Genomic DNA, 6,000 nt, shown 5'->3' with positions numbered 1-6,000 from the left:
TGTGTATACATATATAATTATTTTTCAGAGATTGCATCTAAATTAGTTTTTGTATATGATTTCCTTTATAAAACAGTTTGTAGAGTTAGCATAATCACTTTAATAAACACCAAAAATTTTCTTTCAAGATACCAATAATTAAAACATACTTACAAAGACATGTATACACACACACACACATGCATTGACTTCTGTAAGGAAAAAAATTTCAACACAGAATTTTATTTTGTAGTTTTGCAACATTTTAACTTAATTGTGTGTGTGTGTGTGTGTGTGTGTAGTATGTAGTGTGTAGTGTGTAAATGGAAGTCAGGGGACAATCTGTAAGGGTTACTTCTCTCCTTCTACCACATGATGAGTCTTGAAAATCAAATTCAGGATGTTAGGTTTTCCCCCACAAAGCTGTTTCTCTGCCCTTCCTATTTTTGTAAATGATCCATATTATTTTTTAGTTTATTACTATGCTATACCACAGCACAAGCAGAATGTTGCCATTGTATGTAGTACACAAAATTAAATAACTTTTCATATTAGCTCTATTTACACCCGTCTGTGAATACTAAAGCTATTTTATTCAAGTTTGTGTGCTTTTGCCTTAGTAGTATTACTTTAGTCATTATAAACTTAGGTGGTCAAATTATTCTGCCTTTTTGCAAAACAGCTGACATCCTTGGGTCACCTTCTATTTATAGAAGTCCCTATTTATGTTTGGTACTTCACAAAGGTGTCTCCCTGATAGATTTTCATTTTCTGAATTCAAGGTCTTTGCAAACTGTTTCCAAGGAAACAGCTGGATAGGTTATGTATATTTCACTTACACCTAAAATAGGAAAGCTTGCTCTGGGTTATAAATAAAATTCTATAAAATTCTCTCCAATAATCTGTGTTTTTCTGCTCACACCATTTTGTCTTGAGAGCAGTGCACATGTACAACAGTGCCTGCTTCAGGCAGAGGCTCTGGGCTTATGTGTTCCTTGTTCTGTCTAACCTTGAACACTTCCTGCTGAATCTGAGGATTCTCCCTTGTGTCCAAGAATTGATATATCTAACTCCATGACAGCTGTGAGGCACGTTGAATCTAGAGAGAATGAAGAAATTTGTCACACAGAGACTTACTTTTGCCCATGAGGCAACCCATCCTTATGAAGTACTTCTAAATTCAGACAAAAGAATATGATGCAAGGCCAAGCCCATGCCAAGGAGAGACAGTAAGCTTGACTGTGGTATGCAGAAACAATGAGTAAGAACTCTTGGTGAATGAATGCACTTGATGGCACACCCAAGTATTTTCAACACTCAGAAGGGAGAGGTGGGAAGGTAGAATTTGTGGCCAGTCTGCGCTGCATGATAAAAGCATGTCTCAGAAAACCAAAACAAGACAAGAAACAGACAAGCTAGCTTAGTCTGAAGTCTAGATAAAGTACCTTTAATTTTATTCTTTCATTAAATCCTGCATCAAACTTTAACTTCTGCCTAAGCTCTAAGCAACTTTTAAGTTTTTTTCACAAAGTAGTAGCAATTTCTCATAATAAATCTTATAAGTATTTAAGTAGATTTGGTGTCTTATGTTCCTCATTGTCATTTTCTATGGATAGAGAACAAGGCTACATAAATTGTGATTTGTGGTATTTTTGTGGACAGGTACTTTGTGTACCAAGACAAACAAGACTGTTTAACTCTTCAATGAGAGCAGCCACCTGCCGAAGATAAATCTGAAGGGATTTCACTGGGCTGTTGAGGCAAGAGAAAGGAAATCAACACAGAGCTACATGACCAAATTCAAAAGTATGCAGTAGATGAACGTCACCTGCTGGGTTTTTGTCTCTCCCAGCAGACACTGATTCCACTGAGCATCCCCCTTAGAGAGAGTAAGTGTTTCTTACATGTGTAGTAAGAGCGCTTTACATCCCTACACTTTATAAATGTATAAATATCACCAAGAATATCATATTTGGATTGTATTAATATAATAGTATCCTTTTTGTATTGATAGCATTAAATTTAAACTAATTCTTATTATATGCTATTTTTATTATGTGAAAAAAGAGGACAATTTGGTGAGAGGATAGAGCTTTAAAAAAACATAAATATATAAGGCCAACAGCTACCATGCTGAAAGTACATAATCGCTACTACATTGAATATCTACACCTAACACAGGTGTGATGGACTGGAGAGTTGCCCTTCCCCTCCAAGCACACAATAGCAATAACAAGCAGCCATATAGAAGAACTAGATCTCCAAGTTAAAAAGGTTTAAATCGCAGCCCTTTATATTGTATTTTTGTGACAAACTCATGAGCACACAATGAAGCATATCTGCATTTGTGGAGGGCTTGGAGACTGGAGCCTCTGCTGGCTGGCAGGGATAATGCACTCAAGTGTAATTCATTCATGTTAAACACTGACAGCATCTCACTCAAAAGCATCATCTTCAGAAAGAAGAGACGCTTAGATAAGCTCTCAAAGCTTCCTTAGGATGGACATTTTCCAATATCAATTATGCAGAACTGCTGGAGCATTTGGCTTCACACATGTGAACTCTAGCTACTTCATATCACATCGCTTTCAAATCATAACTCAGCAGCAACAGCCTTATTGGAAAGCTTGAGGTTAATTATGATTTTATTCAGCTTCTAGCTTGAGGCAGAAGCAGCCACAAAGCCAAAAACCCCTGGGAATACTTATCCTGTCAATGAAAGCCCCATTTCACTGCAAGCATAAGCATAATTTTTTTTTTGCTCTTTTCCAGGATCCCTGTCTTCCTTGTCTCTTCTTTTTAATATAAAAAGAGTGATAAATGTGTTGGTTCTGCCCTTCATATTTTTTACTAGTGTTTATCAAGAGTGTTATGCCCATGAAGAATTGTAAATATGACAATACCAGCAATATTTGCTAGTCTTTCCATCACACATTTCAATGCATTTAATCTTTGAAAGAGCCCAGTATGGTAAGGACATTACATTCCAAATACTGCTGCAAGAGAGTAGAAACTTAGAATATTTAATTGTTCAAGAATATACAATAAGGAAACTTAATTGATATCCAGTTTTTATGATTTCAAATTCCAGGTTCTTGAATATCTCCTACTATTCCATTTCATTAACCCCCAGATGTAACTTCTATCCTGTGTGCTTCCTGTATGCCAGCAGCTAGATCTGCATCCTACTATCTCCTTAACAAAGTATTACTATAGCTAAGGTTCAGAGAGTGACAGATATGCATTCCAGTGTTGCCTCTACAATTTCATAACTGACCAACATGTCCCAGGTTAACTACCCTCTTTTTCCTTAGTCTAAAAAGAGATGAGTCAATGCCAGAAGGGTCTGACTGGGGTAGCTCAGTGAATTTGTGTGTAGTACAGTGCCAGGCACTTAGACAAAGCAGTATGATGTGGGATTGGCTCCCATACTAGCTGTATTATAAAATGTTTATGCTTTCCTAATTTGCTTGTAGTTTCTTCTGGAGCTTTTACTATTCACCCATCCACTGTGTCCTAGAATGTGTTTTCTCTTTGTAGGTATAAATCTTTTAGCTTTATAAGCTAAAAGATACTACTCGGTAGGAGTTCATGGATGCTTCTTAATATCTTTTACATTTTAATCAGAAAATACAGACCATACATTCTTCAAATAATATTTTTATTAGTGCTTGAGAATTTCATATAATGAAGGATGAGTCACACATCTCAACCCCTTTCAGATCTATCCTCACATCTATCCACCCAAATTCATCCTCATTTTTTTTAAAATAAGACAATTAAAATCAATTTATATCATTATATACTCTTAGATTTATACATCCATTGAAGTATTGTTCACTTCCAAGGGGCCATACCCTTAAAGAAAACTAAAATTCTCCTTCCTAGTAGGAATCAACTACCAAAAGGGGTTTTGGCTTATGTTTCCAAATCACAGTTGATCACTGAAGGCAGTCAGGACAGGAACTCAAACAGGGCAGGATCTTGGAGGCAGTAGCTGATGCAGAGGCCATGGAGGACTGGTGCTTACTGGAGTGCTCCTCATGGCTGGCTCAGCCTGCTTTCTTATAGAACTCAGGACCACTAGCCCAGGGAAGGCCCCATCCACAATGGGCTGGACCCTCCCCCATCAATCACTAATTAGGAAAATGCCCTACCTGCTTGTTCTACAGTCCAATCTTATAGAGTCATTTTCTCAATTGGGGTTCCCTCCTCTCAGGTGATTTTAGCTTGTATCAAATTGACATAAAACTATTCAGCACAATGTGTAATTATAGTGTTGTGACCCGAAAACACTGTTGTGTTGGTATGGCACAGCTTTCTCATTTAGGGCTGAGCACTTCACAGCCTGTACTCCTAGACTAGTCATGAGTCTCAACATCAATCATCATCCCCTGCAAAACCAGCCTTCCATAATGAGATCTGAGAGATGCTCTAACCTCTGTGTTTAACAGTAAGTCACTAGGAGTCGATTTAATACTACGTCCATTTAGCAGAGCAGTAGTCAATGATTGTCTCCTGAGACTTATAACCGGGTAGCCTCAGGTTCTTGGCCCTAATAACAGTGCCAGGGTGAAATGAGCTATATCAATCCATGATGTGTATAGACCATTTCAGTCTCTCTTGTCCCAAGATCATCTTAGCCTCATGCCCCTGTCCCCTGGAGACACTTCAAAGGGCACAGCTACAGTGTTTGTAAAGCGTGGCACCTAGCCCAGGATTCCAATCCTCGAAGCCAAATACAATGTCTGTAGAGAGCAGCAGCTGCTGGAACATATGGATGATCAGTGGGAGTTTCTTAGTTCTCATTGACAGCATCCCACCCAATCAATCTCTAGAAGCATATATGAGAAGATCTGGTCCCATGTTCTCCTTTTCGATGTTAACAGTTGGATGTTGATTATTTTCTCTTTGTTCCAGTGCAGTGTTTCAGGACTAGTAGTGAAGATATTCCTCCTTTCTCTCCTCTTGAAAGGATTCTGGTTAGGTCTTCATTAACTAGACCAATTCCACAACTTCCTCTCCAATCTCCATTCTTTTCCCACTCTGCCACCAGAATAACCTCAACTAAACACTTCTCTGCTAGATACTTAGCAGTTAAGAATTTCAACACCCCTTCAGGTGCTTACTGGAGAATGAGCCCTACACCCTGTAGCTGGAATTATTCTAAGTCTCCTACTAACAAATATTTCCAGCATTCGTGCTTAGCAGGCAGATCCGGGGCTCTGATTATTTAGATCTTATTCCCATCCAGAATAGTCTCTGTGTCTTTTCCCCGCCGTGTCACAGCACCTGCAATTTTCTTGCCCAAGATGCTTCACCTGTGTCTACATTGCTGGTGTCCTATCCACTCCTCACGTACCAGACCAAGGGTGTTATCTTCTGGGACACTTCCATTATGTGTAGGGAAGATTCAAAGAAAGATCCTTGTCTCAACATGTATAAGCAATTTGTGTGTGTGTGGCAATCAAAACACCTGTCAAAGAGATCAGATAGATAACAATGTTGATGATGAAGGTAGGTAGGTGTATTTCAGATGGCTAGTTAGAAGTTAGGTAGATAGATGACAGATGGAAAATAGGAAGATACGAGGTGAGGTTGACTGATTTTTCCTATCATGAAACTATGACTTAAAAAAAAATTGTACTAACAAAAGCGGTTAAAAGTAACTATAACAATGTTAACTGAGTGACTTAATCAATCCAGTAATCTACTTAGCTATTATCCACTGTTCATATTTTAACCATTGAATAATATTCAGCTACATATATAGTATTTCTTGGTTTTGAGGTATGTATACTAGGAAGTCTCCATTAACCAGAGTTTTAATGAAAGACATGGAGAAAAGAATGGGTTGGTTCCCTCAGGAAGAGAATTCAGAAATGTGAGAGACATATGCTTCAGGTAAAGGATTCTAAGTAGATGTCAATGGAATTGAAAATGTCACTGCAAGTTAGTTACAAAATATATAAGGGAGATTCTAGAGACAGGAGATTCTCAGGAAAGGGTGCTTACAGGCCA

General features: G+C 38.1%; 1 protein-coding gene across 1 annotated transcript in view; it reads left to right on the top strand.

Annotated features, from left to right (window-relative positions):
- The window catches only part of Jakmip2 (janus kinase and microtubule interacting protein 2), a 151,880-nt gene that overhangs the window by 88,026 nt on the left and 57,854 nt on the right, over positions 1-6,000 (top strand). The window lies entirely within an intron of this gene.

The sequence above is a fragment of the Grammomys surdaster genome, unplaced genomic scaffold (assembly GCF_004785775.1).
Source record: "Grammomys surdaster isolate TR1022 unplaced genomic scaffold, NIH_TR_1.0 278, whole genome shotgun sequence".
NCBI lineage: Eukaryota > Metazoa > Chordata > Mammalia > Rodentia > Muridae > Grammomys > Grammomys surdaster.
Note: the sequence above shows the minus strand (reverse complement) of the source record. Positions and strands in the feature narration are given on the sequence as shown.